Source organism: Artibeus jamaicensis, unplaced genomic scaffold, assembly GCF_021234435.1.
Source record: "Artibeus jamaicensis isolate MK-2021 breed Jamaican fruit bat unplaced genomic scaffold, CSHL_Jam_final scaffold_1964, whole genome shotgun sequence".
NCBI classification, from domain to species: Eukaryota; Metazoa; Chordata; class Mammalia; order Chiroptera; family Phyllostomidae; genus Artibeus; species Artibeus jamaicensis.
Genome location: NW_026522030.1, coordinates 64126394 through 64152649, shown reverse-complemented (window position 1 = coordinate 64152649; position 26256 = coordinate 64126394). Strand labels below are relative to the sequence as shown.

General features: G+C 37.3%; 1 protein-coding gene across 1 annotated transcript in view; it reads left to right on the top strand.

Moving 5' to 3' along the window:
* Positions 1-26256, top strand: part of LINGO2 (leucine rich repeat and Ig domain containing 2) — a 532972-nt gene that overhangs the window by 499838 nt on the left and 6878 nt on the right. The window lies entirely within an intron of this gene.

The following is a 26256-nucleotide window of genomic DNA, read 5'->3' as shown; positions in this document are numbered from 1 at the left end:
CCTTCTGCTTCCATCTTGAGTCCCCAAGCCCTTCTCACTCAGGAGTCCAGACTTTAGTTACATCCTCTGAGTTCAGTCACCGGAGAGCAGCCCTTAGTTACTTTGAGTCTCTCCTAGTTCCCATCTTGAGTCCCTGCTAGTTCCATCCTGAGTCCCCCTAGTTCCATCTCTCTGGCCCCAAGCTGCTTTCTTCTACCTCACTCCAAACTTGGCCACTGCTATTTAACATATCTATGAAACCAGTTAAAGGTTATAGATATGTTAAATAACCATTCCTCCGGAGGTTAGCTCCAAAACTGTTGCTATGCAAAATAGCTCTCAATGGCCTGGCTCCATTCATCCCTTCCCCCTGGGGGGGGGGGGGGGAGGGTGGTGAGAACATTTTATATGTCTCTCCAATATTTCTATACACTTTGACTTCTGGACACCATTCCAAATCTTTTTTGGGGCCCCCCCCTGACTGCACCCTGTATCAATTCGACACAGTGATGTAAATAGGACAGCTATTAATGTCCCCACTTGGTAGATAAGAAAACAAAAGGAATGAAAACATGAAGGGTATTACAGAGTTACCCAGGTAGTGGCAGGGCCAGGTTAGGACCCAGGTCACCTCTTTCAAAGTCCCAATAATGTCCCACCAATATGTAAAGGCTCTCCAAGTGATACAAGCCACAGTAATGTCTTCCATCTCTTTGCATATGGAGATGTTGCCTTTGTTCTATTGGCCCAGTGAAGAGAGCAATTCAGGTCCCATCAAACCAGGAGCACAGCTAGAAAGTGGCCGTGGAGGAAGCATTCACACGGAGGATGTCAGCAATGGGCTGGGTGCTGCCTATGCACCATCATGGCAACCAGCACAACGCAGATCCTGGAATCTCCCACAGGGCTTCTGACTTGGCAGGTTTTATGCTGGGTTCTGATTTAATATGCTTTTGGTAAAACCCATAGATTTGTATTTCATATATATATATTTACATTTAGTAAATCAAATAAGTAAAATATAAATATATGTAATTTGTAATATAATTATAACATCATTAATTTCAATGTTTAAATTTTTTTGGAATTGTATATCATTCAAAATTTAAAAGAGACAAGAGTAGATAAAATAAACCTTTTCTGAGCCAGCCCTGCCTCTCACCTACCCAGTTCCCTCCCATGGAAGTAACCGATATTATCTGTGTGTTCTTCCAGAGCTATTTCATTCACATACAGGCAAAGATCTATTGTAGAAATTTATCATATTTTACACAAATGCGGATTGTTTTAAACAAGCTCTTCAGGTGACTCTGGTGTAGGCAATGTAAAGATGATCAGTCACCTTTTCTGGAAAGAATGCTGCCTCTTTCAGAATGTACGAATTCCCACTGGCAATGTGAAACCGTGCTTCTCCAACTTCAGTGTGCGTTTGAACTACCTACAGGGCTTGTTAAAGCACAGATGGCTCCCTGCTGCCGTGAGAACCACTGATCTAAAGCAATACTTCCTAAATTCTACACTCATAGCTTAAGTTAATAGCCTTCCCAAAATACGTTATCAGTGACCATAAAAACAGCAATATGTGGTCCTTACGAGATTGTGGACACTGTGCTAAGGACTTTCCATACATAACTTGTTTGCACAGTAATTATATGAGGTAGATACTGTTATTATCCTATTTTACAGAGGGAAAATTGAGGCAGACAGGTTAAGTAACTTCCCCAAGTTTACTAGTTCAGGTGGCGTTTGCCAGCCTGACTCTGGAACACACAGGCTTAACTATCAGTCTGTGCTGCTTTGCTGCCGTCAGGATGAGGCCTGTAGATGCGTCCTTTCAAATCATCAGCACCAGACGTGATTATGAGCCTCTCTCACCCCACAGTTCCACATTTCACTGTGCTCCAAATGCAAAAATGTAGTAACACAAATGATAAATATGTACTTTTTTAACAGGAGAAATGTTTACTAAGACAGGCAAATAAAATTCTTTTTATTTCTCCTGGAATGAAACTGAAAATTTTTCAATTCATTCAGATTTACAAGTCAGTTGTAAATTTTTCACAGTTTTATAAATGTACTAATGCCACATTGTCGTCTCCATGGCTGTGGTGGTATTTATACCACGGAAAATCAGCAAAACCTAGAAAACAGGGTTTTTCTTTGGATAACTGGCTGTTAAACATTTACCAGCATGCCACTGTTTCAGTAGGTCTTGTATTGCAAACAAAATACATACATTTTTCCCTAATAGGGACTTTTAAAAAGAAAGATATTTTAAATAATACATACATTACTAAAGTTGGCACATTAAATAGAATATTGATCACAGTATTGAATTAACTTCAATGACTGAATTCTTGCCAGTAACTAAAAATGTGGATTAGATACAACAGAATTTATTTCTCAGCTATTAAGTATAGAAACAACTATTTCTGTATTCAAAATCCCTAAAGCTAAATACATGATGAGAAAAAAGTGCTCCCGGGTCCTCACTCTGATAGTCCTAGAATACAAATCACAAGTCTTGGGGGTTAATTACTCCTCTGGTGACAAAATGAACAAATGTGAAGTATGTCTGGGGCACATCTGGTAAATCAGTATAGTGCTTCTAAATGTCCTGTCTGGTTCTCCTCATGCGGGGGCGACCTTTCCCACAAGTCATCCCGTCCGCCACGGATGAAAGTAAACATGACATGACATGATCTGCTTGGGGAGGAGAGGTGGCCAATTTCCCAGAGGAAAAAGGCCTTGAGCAGTGGCCAGTTTCTCAGGGGAAAAAGGTGTTGAGCCCCTTGCTCCAAAGACTTTTATTGGGTTGTAATACACAGGAATACAGGGCAGCAAGGATTAAACAGTAGGTAACATTTCAAAGAAATCTGAGGGCTTAGTCTGAGTCAGAGTCTGTCAGGAAGAGAGTTTTTCAGAAACTTTGGGAGACATACTCATTTCCTGCTCGGACCCTTATCTTATGAATGAAAGCACTCTTAGCAGAGCAGATTTCACGGGTTTATCAAGAAGTCTTTGTGATGCCAGATTTTTCCCCAGGACACGCTCTAGCAAGGCAAGGAGCTGCACCCCTTCCCATCAGGTATTCAGGCTTAAGGGGATTAGAGCCAGGAAGCGCTTCTCAGAGGACATGGGGACTCAAGCTATGTCACATAGCCGGTGGGCAAGGGTCCATTGCTTGTTCTTTGTTGTAGCCCCCCCCCCACCAGTCCTTCCACGATGGCCTTCCAAGTGGTCAAGTCTGGCTTAGGAGGCTCTCTGCTGTGAAGAAACTTATGCATCAAGGACTTCCAACCAATCTTTGGGGAAAGGGAGGAAACTGAGGCAGCATTTGCTACCAGAGACAAGCTTTGTCTCCTGTGGCTTGCATTCTGGAGGTCACTAGCTCATTCTTAGCCCTGGGGAGGGGGGGTGGGGGAAGGGGGAGTTGTTAGGGTTACAATTCCTGAAACCAGGCAGAGTGGTCCACAACATCCTTACAAGTGTTTCCTAAAAGCAAGTAGCATTTGGGATTTTCTAGTGTTAAATAGGTTTGGATTTCATTGCCCTATTGACCCTTTCCCTAAAAGTGGTAAAAAAGCATTCTTTTTACTCACTTCAATGAGTGATGGTTACAGTTTCAACTATTGAGTAAACATGTTTGATGATATTTTAATTACCTGCACCATCTTTGTTAACCCCAACTGTTGCTAGTCAGTAATTCCATTCAATGAACAGAGAGAATAACCCTTTGACCCTGGGAACTGTTAGTGCTGCAATTACCCCTGAATACAAGTGTGTCACACCACCAGCAGTGACACAGTCATGGTGACTGGCAATGACAGGACGGTGTAGCAGGATTTCCAAGGGCTTTCAAGTTATCCCAAGAGAACCTGCAGGCTTTTGGTGACTGACTCTGTCCTCTGCATTCACATATTCCCTTCATTCAAAAATACAATGAATCCCCAGCACCGAAAAGCCTCCCAAAGGCTTTTCCTAAAGACCTGTATGACTCCTAATGGGACAGTGTAGAGAAATAGAAGGTCTTCATTTGCAGCTGTTTTTCGCCCTCCCAGCAGAGTGCAGAGGAACCCAGGGGGACGGGTCACTTAGTGTGACCCATTCGCATCAGGAGAGGCCCTCTCCTGAGTCCCCACTGTGGCATCCTGGGACCCCCATCCTCTCAGGTGCAAGGAACAGAGCCAACTCTATCAAAGTTCTGCACTGTGTGTGTTCATGCATTTGTGAAGGGCGTGGCAGGTCATTTTATACCAAGCACAGCAAAAGCGTGGAATCCGGTGAATAATTGACCAGATTAACAAGCAGGGTAAATCAATTATTCTCCATATAATGGTATCATTTTTGCTTACTCATAAGTACATCTGCAGAGGAAAACTGAAAAGGATGGAGTTATTTTGATATATTTGATCTATGAGGGGGACCCCAAAAACACAATTTATTTATTGAAAAATGTGTATTTATTCTTATACATTTAAACTTCAGTACCTGTGTTTGCCACCCTTCAAAGCCAGGCAGGTCCATGGTATTCATGCAGAGGGGAAAATATTCACGGAGCCGTTGGGATGTCTGGCATGCCTTTATTTATGGGTGGGCAAACCACCCACACTCCAAGCTGCATGTCTATCTGCATATCTCATGTCATGGCCCCTGCTTCCCGGTGCGGCACCTATTGTGGTACCTGTCCCCTTGCATGTCTCTTATCATCATCACCCCCAGCAGGGAGTCCCTACCTCTTTAAGTACTAGAGGGGAACAAAACCAGAAAACTGCCAGACCCTTACATAACATACTAGTTGTGCACATGTGAGCTCACTTCATGTTATGGGAACAGTGTATCAGACCCAGTCTCAAGGCTATGAGAACACTGGTTATCAGGCCCCTCCAAGGCCATGGGAACACTGCTTCCCTTGGTTACCCAGACACCTGGGTGAGGAAGCCAGACTGCCTCCACTTACCCTACAGTTCCCTTCAAAGTACTCTTCATGTGAGGCAATACACCTATCAAGACATTTTTTCCACTGCTCAAATCAGGGTTTTTGTTGTTGTTGCTTTATAACCTTTTTCTTTTTCTTTTTTTATTGTTCTATTACAGTTGTCCCAATTTTCCACCATTGCTCTCCCCTACCCCTTTCACCCCCTGCTCCCACAGTCAGTCCCTGCACAGTTGTCCATGTCCATAGGTCATTTCTACCTGTTCCTTGACTAGACCCTTACCCTACTTTCTCCCCTTACCCCCGCCCCCTCCCCTCTGGTTGCTGTCCCTTTCACTCAGATCCAACTTTGATGCCTTTCTGTGCTTCTGCCACATTTTGTTCCACTTCTTTCACATCAGCAAAACATTTCCTCTTGAGGAATTTTTTCATCAAGGGAAAAAAAGGTTGCTTGGGCAAGAGTAAATAGGGAGGGTGGAAATAGGGAGGGTGGGGCACAGGGATCAGGCTGGTTTTGGTCAAAAACTGCTGAACACTCAGCATGGTGTGGGCAAGTGTGCTCATAAGTCACCCATCATTGAATGGGCAAACCCAATGGAAGAGTCTTTTTTTTAATTTATTTTTTATTGATTATGCCATTACAGTTGTTCTATTCCCCCCTCTTCGTTCCCCTCCACCCTACCCCCCTGTCTCCACCATTACCCCCTTTAGTTTATGACCATGTGTCTCAAGTCCTTTAGATTCTATATTTCCCATACTATTCTTGCCCCCCCATCCATTTTCTATCTACTGTCTATGCTACTTATTTTCTGTGCCTTCTCCCCCCTTCTCCTCCTCCCACTTTCCTGTTGCTAACCCTCCTTGAGATCTTCATTTCTATGTTTCCACTCCTGATCTAGCTGTCCTTTTAGTTTGTTTTCGTTTTAGGTGTGGTTGTCAATAACTGTGAGTTTGCTGTCCTTTCACTGTTCATGTTTCTTTATCTTCTTTTTCTTAGATAAGTCCCTTTAACATTGCATATAATAAGGGCTTGGTGATGATGAACTCCTTGAATTTGATCTTATCTGAGACGCACTTTATCTGTCCTTCCATTCTAAATGAAAGTTTTGCTGGATAGAGCAATCTTGGTTGTAGGTCTTTGGATTTCATGACTTGGAATACCTCTTTCCAGCCCCTTCTTGCCTGTAAGGTCTCTTTTGAGAAATCCACTGACAATCTGATGGAAACTCCTTTGTAGGTGACTGTCCCCTTATCTCTTGCTGCTTCTAGGATTCTCTCCTTCATTTTAATCTTGGCTAATATAATGATGATGTGCCGCGGTGTGTTCTTTCTTGGGTTCAAAATTGTTTTCTGAAGCTAAATGCAGCCTCTCACAACAATGCCAGCTTGTACAGATTGGTTAGAACACTATAACACTCACCTAGCAGGGGAAGTCTGTATTACAAGGTGCCCACCCTCTAGAAGATAATTCCATTTTTTGGAGGGTCGCCCTCACATGTTACAGACTTACAGTCTGGGAATACACTGTACAGCAATACTAGGATCTGTCTTCAAGGACACCTAGTGTCCCATTTCAGAACCTCAGTACCTCAGAAGCTGCATCTGAAAACCTGAAGGCGGAGCTGCACCAGCAGTGTCTGCCCCACCCCTCAGTGAGTCTCTTCCTAGGCAATAACTGACCTTTCCTCTAGAGTGATTTCCTTCCTTAAATTCTTCAGATCTCCATTCTCACAGCTATCTTTGTAAGTCAGGGAGAGAATTCCACCTGCTCCTGAAGTAAGACCTCCTTAGAACAGAGCTTTCATTCTACAGTAGAGCAGTCTACTCATCACCTGAATCAGAATCACCTAAAAGTACCTATTAAAAGCGCAGTCCCATAGGCACTTCCTGAACCTAATAAATCGTAATGACCTTCCCCACTCCCTGCCCTCTGAGAATGATTCCTTGATGCACTGAAATTCAAAAACCTCGTCCGTGCTTTAAGTTGACACTCATAAATCTGCAGGTGTTCTTCAGGGCAGTGTTGATGGAAGTGAGGGTAAAACTGTATGAATAAATCAAGGAAGAGCATTCCAGACATAAAAATTGTTTTGACTTCTGCCATAAGCTTCAATGTCATTGTATGTGGAATACCCAGAAATTTCTACTGGCATGAAAAATACAGTGAAGCCTTTTATTCTTTGAATTGGCCTCATTGGTGAAAAGGATCTAGGGTTGGTGGTGAGCTAAGTTCAAATCACAAGGTTTGCAGTGCTGTACAACTCAGTCAGTGTTGATCCAGGCCTACAGAGGAGGGACTTGTTCTCGGCAGACTGAAGTCATTGGAGGATTCATTTAGGAGGAATTTTGCAAGGATAGGGAAAGGAGGATTGTGGTAAGAAGGAGACATTTTCTCTTGTTACACAAACTTGCATAGTTTGAAAGTTGCAGACTTGCAGACTTGAAAGTTTTTGTTGTGACCCAGGTTTTCCAAATGTTACTGTTCTCATCAGACAATTTTATCTAATTAGCATCTATTTTTCACTTCTTTATGCAGTAATCAGCATTCAATTACCGGAACCCAGCTGCTGATGCTAAAAAGCATTAAAAAAATTAATTCATACGATAAATCTTTAGGTGCCCTCACAATGTCTTAAACTAAGACAAAGGAGTTTGATTCCTTGACTTCCCCTTCTTTCTTTCACCTACATGCCTTCACTTCCTTTACATAGATTCTCTTGTGGCCTTGGCTCCATCCCAGGGCCCATTAGTGAAGGTCACAGGTAGAAGGTCAAAGAACAGAATAAAAACAAAAATTGAACACTAACAGAAGTCACCATCAAAAGAGAATAAGAGACAAATATTTACATATTGTAATCTTTTAAATTTGGTTTTAAAGAAACTAATATTGAAGAGCATTTTATCTAAAGTTAATATACATGTATCTATTTTGCTACATAGAATTGTGTCTTCTGGAGGAAAACTGTGACCATTGATTTGCACAGTCTTTGTGTTAGATTTATAAGGACATGATCATTGAAATCCTTCTTCAAAAGCCTTATAAACAAACTTGACTTATGCTTCATTAAGTGACTAATTATTCTGATAATCAATTTTTTAAAAGTCAATTTCTAATTCTGTCAAATTATTTTTCATGTGTACTATGCATATTTTATAATACTTTGGCCACTTTAAGTCTTTGAATAAGAAGGGAGAAAGGGAAAGGATGAGAAGGGAGGGAAAGGGAACACGGGGAAAGGGAAAGGAAGAGAGAGAAAGAAGGGAGAGGTGGGGGAAAAAGAGAAAAAAGACAAAAGAAAGAAAAGGTAGAAAAGAAAATGGAGGGAAAGAAGAAAGAGAAGAGAAAGATAGGTTGTGGTTTTTTATGTAATTGATGTGGAAATACACTGTAGATATAGAACTTGAGGGTGCGACTTTGCTGTTTAAAGTCTAAAGAGAGGAATGGAGAACCAGAATATATGAAAGTCTTGCTTCCTATATGCCAACTATTTTATGTACCTCACCTCATTTAACAACCTTAATAAATAGTTGAAAAATATACTTAATAGTTATTATCCTTTACATTAGGGAACTCAGGCTCCCTGAGTTTACATGTCATTATTAACATCATTATCACCAGTTGAAGGTCAGGCATTAAAGACAGATATAATTGTCCAAAACTTTCTATTCCCTTTCCATGCTGTCTGTTTTCATGATTGCGCTTCTCTTTCCATAGTTCACCATTATGTCTGTGATTTCTTTTTTAAAAATGTATTTTTCAATTACAGTTGACATATTATATTAGCTTCAGGTATGCAACATAGTGACGAGACATCTGTATAACTTATGAAGTGATCACCCCGATAGGTCTAGTACTCACCTGGCACCCTGCATAGTTATAATATGAGTGACTATAACCCCTATGCTGTGTTTATATCCCTGTGACTGCTTTTTTTTCATAGCTGGTCATGTGTACTTAATTCCTTTCATCTTTTCTTCCAACCCCCAATACCCTTCTCATCTATCTGGAAACTATCAATTTGTTGTCTGTATCTATGAGTTAGTTTGTTTTGCTCATTCATTCATTTTGTTTTTTATATTCTACTTATAAGTGAAATCAAGTGGTATTTATCTTTCTCTATCTGACATTTCACTTCCTCTAATACTTTCTACATCCATCCATGTTAATACAAATGAAAAAATGCCATTCTTTTTTATGGCTGAGTTATATTCCATTGTATACATGTACCACCTCTTCTTTATCTATTTGTCTTTCAGTGGACACTTAAGTTACTTCCAGATCTTGGTTATTGTAAATAATGCTGCAATGAACATAGGAGTGTAGCTAACTTATGGTATTAATGTTTTAGATTTTTCAGGTAAGTATCCAGAAGTAGAATTGGTGGGTCATAGGGTAGTTCTATCTTTAATTTTTTGAGGAACCTCCAAATCGTTACCCATAGTGTCTGCACTAATTTACGATCCAAATGACAGTGCACAAGTGTCCCCTCTTCTCGACATCCTGACCAACCCTTGTTTGTTGATTTGTTGATGATAACCATTCTGATGAGGTGATATCTCATTGTGATTTTAATTTTTATTTTTCTGATGATGAGTAATGTTGAGCATCTTTTCATAGGTCTGTTAACCACCTGTCTATATGTCCTTAGAGCAATATACACATATTTTCTTTAGGGTTAATAGAATTCAAAGCATCACTGTTCCCATAGCAAAAACAGAACCCCCAAACCAATGTTTTACTTAGGGTTAAAATGCAAACATCTTAGTATTACAGCCTTCCATCTGTAGAGATAACAAAGTGGCTTAGGACCTCTTACTTGATTTTAGGCATTTTTTCCTAAGACTAGATTAATCAATTAAGATCAAAATTTGTTTTTCAGATTTACATTGGAAATACTCAATTACTTTTGAGATCAGCATCCAGGAGAATAGTTATAACAGAATGCATGGACCCAGGGATAACACGGTCCTATGACTATCAGTAAGAAATTCTACATGTTCCCAGGATAGGGGCCATCTATCCTTTGCCTGGATTTTTTACCTGTGGCCCAGAATTATTAATAGTACCCCCACCCCTTCACATAAATTCCCCAATTTGGATGGTATGTTCTATGCTCAGTCCACCTGTAGAAAACCCAGCTCACCAGAGCAGACACAAATGTACCTCCTTCCTACCTTAGGCTTTGCTATGCTGAGAAAATGTAATATTAATACACTGTAAGACTTTGATAAAATTAAAACCAATAAATTATACAATAAATTTTGCTTATGTAATTCATAACATATGTTGAGAGATAGTACTTATTTGTTTCTCTGCTATGGAAGGTCTGTATTTTTGCAAAGATGAGCAGAGGAAATGCAACTAGGCTATGGAGTCAATGACAGACTGAGGTTAGAATCCTAACCTTGCCACTTAGTACACGAGTGGCCTTGACCTAGTTGCTCAGATCTCTCTGTGCTTTAATTTCATATTCTGATAAGGGTATTAGATATACTACCATCTACCACCCAGGGTTGTTTTTATCAGAGTAACTAGGGCTTAATTTAAGAATGATGGTTGATGGGAGTAGGTCTGGGGGAACTGGATGGAAAATGTAAAAGGATGAAGAAGTACAAATTGGAAGTTACAGAATAGTCATGGGGATGTAAAGTACAGCACAGGGAATACAGTGGATAACATTGTAACTACTGCGTATGGGTGTACGGTGCCAGATGAGTACTGGGAATACCTAGGGGACACTTGTCCAACCACCATGCTGTATGCCTGAAACAAACACAAAATAATATTGAATGTAAATGGCGATTGAAAAATAAAATTCAAATTTAAAAAAGAAACAAAAGACCTTATAGTGTAAATCACACTTCTTTGCGGAGTGAACTTGTACAATTTAATATAACCCAGAGACTGTTTTCCCTCTTATAAATAGTAATAAGACCAGTTCCTATCTCAAAGAAGGTTGTTTTGAGGACTGAATATTGTAATACATATAAAGTAAACATGTCATAAATGTATTTATCATTTAGTATAATATGGAAAGATATTTAATAAAGCCTATAAATAATTTATAGCTGAAATTTAGTTTGATATTACCTTTATTTCTGGCCACATGTTATGAGCTACTAGCAGGCCTAGTTTAAATTACAGTTTTTTTTATGTGAAAACCAAACTAAACTTTCACTTGGTTTTAATACTCAAGTGAAGGTTTTGCATAAACATAATGTGTGAATTATACCACTAAAGTTGCTGAGTTAAGACTTCAAATAACACTGCTTTCTATAAAACAAAGTTAGAATTGCTAGAATTATTTCTTTATGTAAGCTGTTTTATACTCTCTCTGAGTGCTTTCATACTCTATCTGTTCTTTCACTTTCATTTTTAGTCATGAAAATCTCAATTTGCTGAGCCTTTTATCGGTTTTCTTTCAAGATAGTTTACCCAGATGAGGATAATTAGCATGTATATTGCATGAAGGTAAACATAATATTTAAGATACTGTAATTCCCTATGATTCCAGAAATGCTTACCAAATACAAATAAACTGGCATATACCCATGTATACAAGCTTTCCTAGTATGTGTGTATCTGTACTATATAGTGTACATATATATTTGTTTCTGCATGTGTGTATGTATAGGTGTGTACATGTAACACATATGTAGTGTGCATGTATATAATCTCTAAGGGGACACATAGGTACCAAATCAAACCCACACACACAATACATGCACACAAATGCATATATATATATATAAAAATTATTTTTTATTTAATTTTTTGGTGTGATGTTTCACAAACCATACAGGTTTCAAATGTACAACTCAACTAAACATCATCAGCACCCTGTATCAGGCACTCATGGCCCCAAGCAAAGTCTCCTTCTGTCCCCATCCTGCCCCCCGACTTTGCCCACCTTCACCAACCTCCCACCCACTTTTCCCTCTATTGCCACATGGTTGTCTTTTATACACATACACACACATATGATTTTTGCTTAATCCCCTTATTCAGCCCCACAACCACTCTTGCCTCTGATAGCTGTCAGTCCATTCCATGCATCTATGTCTGTTTCTATTTTGTCAGTTTCTTAGATTCCACATATAAGTGAAATCCAATGGTATTTGTCTTTCTCTGATTGACTTATTTAACTTAGCATAAAAATCTCCAGGTCCATCCATGCTGTGACAAAAGGTAAGAATTCCTTTTTTCTTTTTTATTTTAATAGCCAACTACTATTCCATTATGGAAATGTACCACAGGTTTTTTATCCACTCATCCACTGATGGTCATTTGGACTGTTTCCAGATCTTGGCTATTATAAATAATGCTGCAATGAATGTAGGAGTGCATATATTCTTTTGGATTGATGTTTCAGGTTTCTTAGGCTATATTCCACAACTGCAATCTCTGGGTCATAAGACAGTGCCATTTTTGAGTTTTTGAGGAAACTTCATACTGTTTTTTGTAGTAGCTGCACCAGTCTGCATTCCCACAAATAGTACACAAGAGCTCCCTTTTCTCCACATCCTTACCAACACTTGCTGTTTGTTGATTTATCAATGATGATAGCCATTCTGACAGGCATGTGGTGATATCTCACTATAGTTTTAATTTGCCTCTCTCTGATGATTAGTGATGTTGAGAATTTTTTCATATGTCTATTGGCCATTCATATGTCCTCTTTGGAGAAGTATCTATTCAGGTTCTTTGCCCACTTTTTAATTGGGTTAGTTTGTCTTGGCATTGAGTAGTATAATTTTTTATATATTTTGAAAATTAACATCTTATCGGATGTATCATTGACAAATATGTTCTCCCATTCAGTGGGTTATCTTCATTTTCTGGACAGTTTCTTTTGCTGGGCAAAAACTTTTTGTAATAGTTTAATGTAGTTCCCTTTTTTCTTTATTCCCCTTGCCTGAGGAGATATATTGGCAAAAATATTGCTACAAGAAATGTCTGAAAATTTACTGCCTATGTTTTCTTCTAGGGTTTTTATGGTTTTACAACTTACATTTAAATTTTTTTATCTATTTTGAGTTTATTCTTGTGTATAGTATAAGTTGGTGGTCTAGTTTCATTTCTTTAATTTATCCAACTTATTTAATTTTGATAAGACTGTCTTCACTCCATTGTATGTTCTTGCCTCCTTTGTAAAATATCAATTGACCATAAAGGTGTGTGTTGATTTCTGGGCTCTCCATTCTGCCCCAATGATCTATATGCCCATTCTGCCAATACCAGTCTGTTTTAATTACTATGGATTTATAATATAGTTTAATATGAGATCATTTGATATGTCCAACTTTGTTTTTCTTTCTTAAAGTTGTTGAGGCTATTCAAGGTCTTTTGTGGTTTTATTTAAAAATTTTTGAATATTTGTTCTAGGTCTGTGAGATTGGTATTTTCATAGGAATTGCATTGAATCTGTAGATTGCTTTGGGTAGTTGGACATTTTAATGATGTTATTTTTTCCTATCCATGAACACAGTATATGCTTCCACTTATGTGTACCTTCCTCAATTCCTTTATTCAGGATCTCATAATTTGCTGAGTAGAGGTCCTTTATTTCATTAAAATTATTCCTAGCTACATTATATTTCTGTTATAGTAATAAATGAGATTATTTTATTAATTTCTCTGATAGTTCATTATTTTATTCCTAGGTACATTATATTTCTATTATAGTAATAAATGAGATTACTTTATTAATTTCTCTGATAGTTCATTATTGTTGTATAAAATGCCACTGATTTCAGAATATTAATTTTGTATTCTGCTACTTTGCCAAATTCATTTGTTAGATCTAATAGTTTTTTCGTGGAGTACTGAGGGTTTTCTATATACAATACCATGTCATCTATAAATAATCACAGTTTTACTTCCTCTTTCCAATTTATATGTATTTTATTTCTTCTTCTTGTGTGATTGCTGTGGCTTCCATGGTACTTCCAGTACTATGTTGAATAAGAGTGGTTGATGTGGACACCAACCCACAGTGTCTGCCTCATTATGGATGAAATGAGACAGTCACACGGACTACCCAGTTTTGTGGAGGAAAAGGGACAGCATGGTTTTTCTTTCAAGGGGAGCAAAAGCTGCAGCCCTTGCTGTGACATGATGGTCCTCATTTACTATGCACAGATTGCTTTAGGTGGTTACTTTTTGCAGAAAACAAAGGAGCCAATGCCACTAATCACATCACACAAGAGGGATATTTGCAAATGAAAAGGGCAAAGTAGTTGAACCAATTACACTGTCCTTGGAAGGTTTAGCATGGATTTTAGGAAGTTACTTTGCAGTAAAATGTTTGCCACTGGGGGCTGGGCCCACACAACTCAGAATTGTCTCCACAAGTGGTAAAAAGTGGAAATCTCTGCCTTGTTCCTGCTCTTAAGGGAAACGCTTTAGTTTTTGCTCACTGAGTATGATGTTGTCTGTGGGTTTGTCATATATGGCCTTTATTATGTTGAGGCATGATCCCTTTTTTCACTTTGTTGAGTTTTTATCCTAAATGGGTACTAGATTTTATCAAATGCTTTTTCTGCACCTATTGATATGATCATGTGGTTTTCATTCTTCATTTTGTTTATGTGGTGTATCATCTTCATGGATTTGCATAGATTGTACCATCCTTGCATCCCCATAATAAATCCCACTTGATCATGATGTATGACCTTTTTAATGTATTGCTGGATCTGGTTTGGTAATATTATATTGAGGATCTTAATATCTATGTTTATCAGAGGTATTGGCCTATAATTTTCTTCCTTAGTAGTATCTTGTCTGGTTTTGCAATTAGGATAATGCTGACCTTCTAAAAAGAACTTGGAAGTATTCCCTTCTCTTGAATTTTCTGGAATGATATGAGAATACATATTAGTTCTTCTTTGAATATTTAGTAAAATTTGCCTGTGTAAACAACTGATCCCAGTTTTTTGAATTCTTCCTGATTCAGTTTTGAAAGATTGTATGTTTCTAAGAATTTACCCATTTTCCCCAGGTGATGTAATTTGGTGGCATATAACAGTCCATAGTATCTTCTTACAATCCATTGTATTTCTTTGGTGTCATTTGTTACTTCTCTTTCATTTCTGATTGTATTTATTTAGATCCTGTCTTTTTTTCTTTACCTTAGTAAGTTTGTTTAAAGGTTCATCAATCTTGTTCATCCTTTCAAAGAACCAACTCCTAGTTTCATTCATGTTATATATATATATATATATATATATACACACACACACACACACACATATATATATAAAACATTAAATACAAAATATGTATATATACACACAAAATATATATTATATAATATATTGTATAGAAATTATATATGGGTATTATATAAATATGTTATATAGATTTCTATATAACATAATGTTATATGTAGCATTATATAATCACATTATATAGTCATGTATAATTATATAATAATTATATATTACATTACATATTATATAAATGCATAATCAGTCCTATGTGTTTATTTTCAGCTGAAAGAAATAAAGAGAGGGGACAGTGACCAGAGGGGAGAGGGAAGGGAATTTAAGGGGGGAGGGATTTGGAGGAACAAATATGAAGGACACAGGGACGAGAGCTAGGGGGGTGGAAATGGGAGGGAGGTGGGGAGCATGGGACGGGGGGCTGGGTTGGGAGAAATAGACAAAAAACTGTACTTGAAAAATAACTAAATAAGATTGATAATGATAACAGTACTATTTTTTAAAACTGTTGTACAGATAATGTGAAATAAAGCAAATGAGTAATTCTCAAAAAAATAAAAGAAAGAAATAAACAAAGAAATTGATTAGGATGTAAATTCTCTGCTTATTATATATAACTCAATTGAAAAAAAGAATATTTATAAATACTATATCTGTAGGGACTGATGTCAGGCTTTGAGAGGAGAATGCTAGAGGAAGAACACAGAAGTAGTAGAATGTTGAGAGTGTAGACAGAGAGCTTCTGTGCAAGTCCCATTTCTGTATTTGTTAGATACTTGACTATAAGAACTTATATTTTCTGTGCTATTGTTCTTACAGAATTCTGATAAATGAAATTATCAGAAGTAAGTGAAAAGTTCATTGTATAAGTCTTTAATGTATTTTCCAAATGGAAATACTGTGAGATGCATTCCAACATGATACTCTAATTAGGAGGAGCAAAATGTTTAGAAACACTGAATTAATAAAGATACAGCTATTCCTTTCTAAATTTTCTGTCAGTCTCTGATTGCAAAGAGGAGAAATACTTTATTTTAACACCTTTTTAATCCTGGCTATTTTCCCAAATGGAGAAGGGAAAAACCAGAAGATTAAGCCCTGGGGGTAAAAATTTTTTAGCTAGGACATAACATCATTTTTTTCCACTGTATATATTTTAAATTACTTTTCAGTTGTTACTTTCCATTCTGATTTGCCATTTGAAATTATACAGTAAATTTTTACTTTTAGAGTATTTAGGTTTTTTAAGTGAACTGATTTAAAAATAATAATAAGTACAGCTGATACATACATTCAACGAAGGTCTGGACTGTTATCAAATGGCTGACATTTGAAAGCACAGTGCTATTACTGTTACCTATCAGTAAAGGGTTGCCACTTTCCTTGCTTAAGGTACTGTGTTGAGTAAGAGCACTGTTCTCAACCTTTAATCCGTTGGGAAATAAATAGGCATTAAAAAAGACATTCATATATGAAAAGAGCTACTGCACAGATTTTACCGGCTGAGGGTGATGTGTAGCTGCCTTTGTAGTACCTATTGAGTCCTTTCTTTCCTACTGACTTACACTACACTTGAGTGTTGGAGGCACCACAGATGAGAACTGCTCTTCCCAAAAGGTGGATAGGTACCAATTTAAAAAGCATGGATTCTAGTAGAGTAGATAAGACATGTTCATACATAACATATAGTAGGCAATAATAAGGTAGTGATAAAGTACTACAATATCCACAGGAGAAATACAAATAATGACCAAAAAAGGGACTTATCTTTTGCCCTAACTTGGTCATGTCACCAATTAAGTAATTGATGAGAGACATGGCAGGCAATGTCTATGTGTTAGTTATCCTCTAGAACAGAGGTTAATTATGGTTAAATTTCAAAGTGTTGTCATATTTTTATGTTGTTTTTCTTCAAAATTAGTATAGTATAATGTGCATTGAAAATCTTTTTTTTTAGTAAACCAAAAAAAAAAAAAAAGCAGGACTGATGGAATAAATACCAACTACTTGCAGCACAACCTAACATATTGGTGGGGTTTTTTTTTGACAATTTAGATTCATAATATATAGGTCCAAATTAATTTTATTTTTAAAGATCTATTTTTGAATTTCTATTGTTATATCATCTCCCCTTTAGAACCATCAGCTTATTCTCTGTATCTATGGGTCTGTTTTATTTTATTTATTCATTTATTTTGTTTTAGATTTCACATATAAGTGAGATCATATGGTAGTTGTCATACTCTGACTTATTTCGCTTAGCCTAATACCCTCTAGGTCCATCCATATTGTCGCAAATGGTAAAATTTCATTCTTTTTCATTGCTGAATATTACTCCATTGTGTATATGTACATCTTCTTTATCCATTCATCTTTTGAAGGACATTTAGGCTGCTTTCATATTTTGGCTGTTACTTGTAAAGATACAATGAACATAGGTGTGTATATATCTTTTTTAGTTACTTTTTTTAAATACCCAGAAGTGAAATTGCTGGATCCTATGGCAGCTCTATTTTTTTAATTTTCTGAGGAGTCTTTGTATTGTTTCTCAGAGCGACTGCACTAATTTACAGTCCCACCAGTGGTGCACAAGGGTTCCCTTTTCTGCACATTGTGGGCAGCACATGTTAGTTGTTGATTTATTGGTGATAGCCATTCTGACGGGAATGAGGTATATCTATTCAGATCCTCTGCCCATTTTTAATCAAACTGTTATTCTGGTGTTACCAGTAACTTGTATGACTTCTATATTTTGTATCAATTGTATCATTCTTTATCAATTGTCATCATTTGTGGATATCTTCTCCCATTTTGTCACTTTTCTTTTTATTTTGTTGATGATTTCCTTCACTATGCAAAAACTTTTTAGTTTGATGCTGTTGCTCTTGTTTACTTTTTCTTTTGTTTGCCTTCCTTGAGGAGAAATATCCTAAAAGATATTGCTAAGAATGATGTCAGAGTTTGCTGTCTATGTTTTCTTCTAGGAGTTTTATGGTTTAAGGTCTAACATTTAAGTCTCTAATCCATTTCAAGTTTATTTTTATATATGGAGTAAGTATAGGTACACATTTATATTTTACTTTTTTCACTTAATATTTTTTATGTAAAAATCTTCCAAATTATTAAATATCTCATAACCATAATTGTAATTCCTATGTAATAGTCTAAGGAGATGTGTCACAGATAATGCACTTATTTTTCCATGACTAGGCATTATTTTTGCAATATTTTAATATGTTAAATAATGTAATAAAATGTATCTTAGATGTTTAAAGTTATCATTTCATTCCAACTTGGAAAATAATAATATCATTAACTTGTTTACTAGACAGTATTTTTCTACTAGACTATTAAGTGTCTGAGAATAAAAATTGCCTTTACACATTTATATGTCCCCAGCTCTGCCTACACATAGACAGTAGCTAGTATGTGATTATTGAGTTAAATTGAATATACTTTACTCTCTGACAGTTTCCCACTCTCTTATGGAGGGAATTCAAGCAATTAATTGGTAGCCATTAGTTACTAAAAATAAAGAAAAATCCCCAAATATCTGTTAGGAGTTTTCTTAGGATGTAAACAATTACACATTACTGCTTAAACTAATCCAGGACCTCTAGATTGCCTATACCTAGAGGTAAATTTGTATCAGGAAAATATTTTAGTTTGTCATATAGCTATCAAAAATGACATGTTGCCTTCACTTTCTCATCTAAAAAGTTATAAAAATAATATCATTTCTATCATCTAGGAACCTAATAATGGCTTAGTATTGATTAAGAATAGGTGCAGAAATGGGAGCTTTAGATGCAATTCTCTGTCTAGTAGAGACACAGAATTGGTTATATCAATAAATGCAAAGTTGAACTGTAGTATGGCAAGCTATGATTGTGTTTTTCTCTAACATGAGGAGGAGGGTCGGAGGCTAGAATTACTAGAATGTAGAATTACATCAGTGATTTTTTAGATAGATGGTCGAATTTCTAGATGCCTAAATCCTTTCTGAAATAACTTACAAATAAATAATAGAAGCTCAAATATACCCATAATAATAGATATTTAATACCAATTTATATTTTTTCAGCAGAGAATGGCTAATTACTTACCAAACCTACTTTCTCTTCCTCACAGAAACATAGGTATACCCACATGACTGAGTTCTGGCCACTCAAGTATGAGCAGAAATTTTGAGTACTATTGTCAGGTCTAATTTATCAAAAACTCTTGCCCATAATTTATTTTGTTTTTCTCTATATGGAATAGAAAGGACTTTAAAGATCTAGAAGAAGGTGGAGCTGCAAAACACATACACATAGTTCAGTTTTCATGGAATAGAACTAACTGAGAAACCACCGAGATCCTAGGATTTATCTGTTACAAAATCTGGCAGAAATATTTGTTCATTTTCAGAATCTTTCAGGTGGGATTTAAAATTCCTATCTTGTCTGAACAGCTTTAAACAAAAAAGAAGCTAAAATGTCTAGGTGCCTTCCACATCAAGTAATTAAAACCAGATAATCTCCAGAGAAACTCATTCATGGATACCCATACCTCAAAAAGCCCAGTTTTCAGAGAACCATAAATAAAATTGGAGAATCTGAAGGGGAAACTACATAACGGAATTCTCCTTCATTTGATCTTACTTTCCCAAGTAAAATGTAACAATCCTACAAAAGAGAAGGAGCTGTCTTCTGTGCTCACACCTTTCATCAGGTTTGGCCTAAGTGGATTTTTAGGGACTTCCAGCCAAGATGGAGGCATAGATAGACAAACTGTGCCTCCTCGAACAACCGAAATAAGGACAACAACAATTCAGAAACAAACAACCAAAACTGACAGAAAATTAAACTACATGGAAATCCGACAACCAAGGAATTAAAATAGACATGTTCATCTGACCCAGACGGTAGGTGGGGCGGAGTTGGGTGGCTGAGCACAGAGGGGTCGCAGCACAAGAAGTGGTGACACCGGACATGCAAGGCACCCCCGGCGTGCAAGGTGGCACTGGGCAGACCCTGGGCACCCAGGTGGCAACAGCAAGGCAGCAATTGAGAAGGGGGCACCATGCACAAGGTGGTTAGCTGACCAGGCAGTGGTCCCACATTCGTGCGCAGGTAACTGGGGAGTGAGACAGATGTGCAACCCCGGGTCCTAGTGCCGGGAAATAAAGTTTCAAAACACCAATAAAAAACACTTGTGGGGAGTTGAGGCACAGGGAGAGACTCTCACCCTCACAGGAAAATTCATTGGAGGAACCCGCAGGGTCATAGAATGCACGCAAGCCCACCCACACAGGAATCAGCACCAGAAAGGTCCGGTTTGCTTGGGGAAAGCAGCAGAAGGGACTGAGGTGCAACAGAGAGCAGAGCAAAGTGACATTTTTTTTATTCTCAGACCCTGCCCCATATACAAATCCACAACCCAGCAACTTGGGTTGTCCTGCCCAGTGAACACCTAAGGCTCCACCCCTCATACTTAATAGGTGCAAACAGACCAAAATATTATGGCTCAAGCAGAAAAATAGCTCAAAGCCCCAGAGCCAATACTTCTAAGCAACAAAGAGATAGCCAACCTATCAGATGCACAGTTCAAAACACTAGTGATCAGGATGCTCACAAAACTGGTTGATTTTAGTCACAAATTAGATGAAGGCTAAATTAAGTGAAATGATGGGAAATGCACAGAGAACCAATAGTGATGGGAGGGAAATTGGGACTAAAATCAATTGGGTGGACCAGAAGGAAGAAAGAAACATTCAACCAGAACAGAATGAAGAAATAAGAATTCAAAAAAATGAGGAGAGGCTTAGGAACCTCCAGGACATCTTTAAATGTTCCATCATATGAATTATAGGGGTACCAGAAGGGAAAGAAGAACAGCAACAAGTGGAAAACTTATTTGAACAAATAATAAAGGAGAACTTCCCCAATCTGGCAAAGGAAATAGACTTCCAGGAAGTCCAGGAAGCTTAGAGAGTCCCAAAGAAATTGGACCTAAGGAGAAACACACCAAGACACATCATAATTACATTAGCCAAGATTAAAATGGAGAGAATTCTAGAAGCAGCAAGAGATAAGGAGACAGTAACCTACAAAGGAGTTCCCATCAGACTGTCAGCTGATTTCTCAAAAGAGACCTTACAGGCAAGAAGGGGCTGGAAAGAAGTATTCCAAGTCATGAAATCCAAAGACCTACATCCAAGATTTCTCTATCCAGCAAAACTTTCATTTAGAATGGAAGGACAGATAAAGTGCTTCTCAGATAAGGTCAAGTTGAAGGAGTTCATTATCACCAAGCCCTTATTTTATGAAATGTTAAAAGGATTTATCTAAGAAAAAGAAGATAAAAAACATGTATACTAAAATGACAGCAAATTCAAAATTACTAACAACAATACCTAAAATAAAAACAAACTAAGGAAACAACTAGAACAGGAACAGAACCACAGAAATGGAGATCACATGGAGGGTTAGCAACAGAGGAGTGGGAGGAGGAGAAGGGGGGAGAAGGTACAGAGAATAGCATAGATAGTAGGTAGAAAATAGATAGGGGTGAAGGCAAGAATAGTATGGGAAATGTAGAAGCTAAAGAACTTAAGACACATGGACATGAACTAAAGACGGGGAATGTGGGAGGGAGAGGGTATGCAGGGTCAAGGGGAATGAAGGTGGGGAAATGGAATAACTATAATAACATAATCAATAAAATATATTTTAAAAAAAGATTGGCCTGATTGGATCTTGGGACTGAATGGTTAGCACAGAGGGGAAAATGATGTTCTTGTTTGTTTTTTTTTCTTCACACCAATGTGAGAGACATATTTTATAATTTTTTCTAACTCTATCTTCAGAAATATTTGAGTAAGTTATCAACAGAAATTGTTTTGTGCTTGGCTGTGTTTGTCTTCTCATTTGTACTATGAGATACTTAACAGGCCTTAATAACTATCCAGCTAGAATAATCCAGTGCCTACAAATTGCCTAGGACAGGGGTGTCAAACTCATTGTCGCTGGGGGCCACATCAACTTCACTGTTGCTTCAAAGGGCCAAATGTAATTTCAACTCCTTAACAGTTAAGTAGTAGTTACATTTATACTGCCCTAAAATTATTTCAGCTCTTTGAAGGCAACTGCAAGGCTGATGTGGCCCCCAGTGAAAATGAGCTTCACACCCCTGGTCTAGGAGGTGGCTACACCAGGAAAGGTTTTTAGTATGTCCTTCAACTGAGAGATTTTATGTCTAAGAGAAATCATTAGCAATATTCTCTTTTCTCTAAATAAGAATAATAACCAGCATCTATAGAGCTCTGACTTTATATACACTGTTACATTTCATTCCCAGAATAACCCTGTAAGATAGTTACTATCATTCTCATATCAGAAATAAGAAAACTGAGAGTAAGAGAGGGTTAAGATTCAAACATATTTTTATAATTGCATAGCTATGCTCTCAGCCATTAGCTTATACTGCCTTCCAGGTTTGGAGCATGGAGTATCACATTTATGAGGGCATCTGCATCTTAAGCCAACCACCTTTTAATTAATAATAATTTCAAACAGACATCTCAAAGCTAGACAAAAACCACCTTTGTCTTTAAAAGTTTTAAGTAAAATAGGCATACTATATGGCCAAGTATTTCTTTGTAGGCTGAAGAGACCCAAAACTGTAGAAGAGCAAATAATTTGCATTTCAAAGAGATAAAAGTAAACACAAGAACAGAGGGCTCTCCAATTTTAGAAAACATTAATAATCTATTCACGAATGACTTAGGATAAGCTTTGCTAATTGTTTACTCATCCCCCGACAACCGGAAGAACTTGTATTTTGAAATAGATACAGTCCAATGATTTGGAACCATGAAAAAAGATGCCAAAGAATAGCCAAGAGGGAATATGAGGAAATTTAAAATTCTTCTCTTTTTAAAAGGAAGCATTACTACAAAACTTTTTTAATAGTTATATTTGCTCTGTTAGATGAGATGCATTTATCATAATGTATACCAAAAGATGGAAGAAGTACAGGGTAAAGGTTAGGGCTCTACTTTTGAAGTTATAAAATTCTGCATAGAAATATTGGCTCCATTACTTACTAGGGCTAACCTTAGAAAAATGACTCAACGAGTAATAAGGGTGCTTTCCCCTTCTTCTGAAGTCAAGAGATAAGTGCTACAACAAGACTTGTGGAATCTTCCACTATAGTGGAACAAATGTTAGGTTAGATAGCCTCTTTCACGGTCAAGGAAGTTGTTGCTATAATAGGACTATTCTGCACTGAGAAGGGTTTCCTGGGCAAGTGATGTTCCCCAAGCCAAATGAGGGCAACATGTGTGAAAGAGCCAGAATGAGATTTATCTTAGGTCCTTTCAATAATGCCATCTTGGAGGGTAATGGAGCCTCAGCAAATACTAGCTGGAAGTGAATATTTCTAGGGACTGCAGAATGACTACTGAACAAACCAGAACAGAGGTTTACTCATCCAAATGAAGGAAACTGCCAATAAGCTATCTCTTGATCATGGGTCCCAAAGAGCCCCAGAAATTGCCCCATATAAGGAATCATCTTTAAAATCTTCCAACCCATAGAGCACTAAGTTATCCATGACAGTTCCCATGAAATAAGAACTCTTCTGATCTCTTCACCTTGCCTCAATGAATTACAGAGGGACAATAGAGGAAAAAAATTAAGACATTATTTGACTACTTCCATGAGTCCTGCTTGTTCAATTTATTAGTTGTGTGACTATTTTATATCAGTTTTACTGCATTAAATCATACAAAGAGCTCATTTTGATACAGATAGAATCTAACAGATTCTAACAGATAGAATATACGATTCTAACCAAATGATAAGTGCAAGCGTTTATTGGTACCTATCCAAAAAATTAGAAATCAGAATGCTATTTTCAGTTGTTTACAGAAATGCTAATTTGCACAGGGTTAATTGAGAGGTATCTACAGTGGTGGGTAACTGTTTACCTACCTGCATGAGCCACCAAGTAATTTTATCATTACATTTGTAATTTTTGCTTTAAAAATAATTTTCTTATAATGTAAAACTTATTGGGTTTTCTAAATCTGGCTTTCACGTTGGCTATTTCCACCTTGAATGTTCTTCAAGTCGAGCTTTAATATCGAAAGTTTTCATTTCCTCCTTACTAAAAATAAGTAGAAAGAAAAAGGTAAAAATATAATGCTTTGAAGGATAATCATATAGAAAGATAAATTTTATTCTTTATAAAAATAGTTCCAATCCAATATTTCCTGCCAAGTAGGGAATTTTGGGGGTTCAATCTCAGATTCGCTTGGGTCCTTCAAAGAACTTAGGTAAACCTAGCAACTCAACACTTGCTCACACTAAAAGTGATTTCTCTTAGTTTTCAAATGTTTTATATAAGTTTCCCAACTCTTCATTATCTAATTTAGGCATAGACCAGTACTTCTGAATTTACAGTATTAGACACCTGGAAGTTAGAACCTCAGGTGTATTTTAGACCCCTTTATTCATTAAACCATTTTTTCCCACCTCATCGCCCTCATCACCCACCTCTCTCCAGTTGAGAAATAACTTTACTGGAAAAAAATCCTGTCATCAGCTAGTGTGACGGTTTAAAGAGATTTCTGTACTATCCATTTATTGTTCTGCGCCCTTGTTCAGTTGCCAGAGAACTAAATTAATCTTAGAATTTCCAGGCTAAGCAGTTTATCATTACCTTATCATCCATCAAAACAGCTATTTCTCTTCTAAACTTTTTTCTTAAACAACATACAACCATCATCTCTTTCCCTTTTTTACTTGTGTTTTATAAAAATGGTGGTTGTCTGAAATCCCTCATTTTTCCTCCTCCAGTCTACCAATTGATTTCTCTTTATTACTGTATCAGCTGTTTGAGGAACTCCTTCTCCAGCATCCTCCTAATCTGTCCCCAGAGGAAATCCATGCCTTCTGGCTTGCTGGATATTGCCTCAATTATCTCATAAAAATTATAGTAATGGCAGCTATTATTTATGTGCTACACATCTGATATGTGCCACCTGTGATCCTTTCTGCTTTGTTTTCACAGGCTAACAGGAGATGATGAGAACCATAAATGTTATCGGCCTACCCATGTCCCACAGCTAACAACTGTTAAACTCAGAATTTAAGCCAGATATTATGGAGTCCAAATTTTTGCTATTTATATTCTTCCACATTGCTTCTTTAAGTCTGATTTCTGAAGTTTTTGTTTGTTTTCTTTCACTAATAGAATGAACTATAAATAAGTACCCAGAACACAAAAAGTATAAGTATGACAATACCAAACTTCCCATACCAATCATTATGCCTGAGTGTTCCTTCGACCAGAATCAATGGAGATCCCTAGTCATATCCCTGAAGATTATAATTTCCTGCTTTATTCTTAAAATGAAGTTCTTCTTGTCAAACCTTGGACACAGTTGGACATTATGATAAGGCTTTGATTGTATAACCTTTACTGACAGTGAAAGCTAAATGGAGCCAGAAGTTTGCCCTTCTAGACTAAAACAAAAATATTTGAGATGAGAATAATAATGCACAACCTTCTTAAATAGTTTTCAAACTACTTCAAAAAACTATGATGAGCAATGACCCAAAATTATCTCCATCTGCTCAACTGAGACAGTACTAGCATGGGAGAGGTACTGAAACTGGGGAAATGAACTGTAAGTCTGGCTACCCACCACATGAAATCCAAACTCATGGAGCAGGTACTGGTTGAAAAGGAAAGGGGGTTATTCAGGAGTCCACCACCTGAGAATATGGCAGGTCCATACCTTCAAAGCCATCTTTGCATCTCAGACATCCTTGCTAGGCTATATATGGGAACTGTGGCAAGGGATCACAGCTGAGGAAATTCTGGTGACGTGCAGTTTCTCAACTCTGCACTCGGGTGCTCTCATTGTGATCTCCTGCATGCGTCGTCATGTAGATCCACTGCTCTCTCTCCAGTTTTACTGCTGACATTCAGGAGCAGGGTGTGCAGGCAGCATTTCTGCAGGTTCTGATGTGAATTGCTGACATCTGTCTAGTTCTTGTAGTCAGGATCGTTCCTTGATCAGACAGGAACTGTGACTGCTGATATCTACAAATTACTCGTGCGGA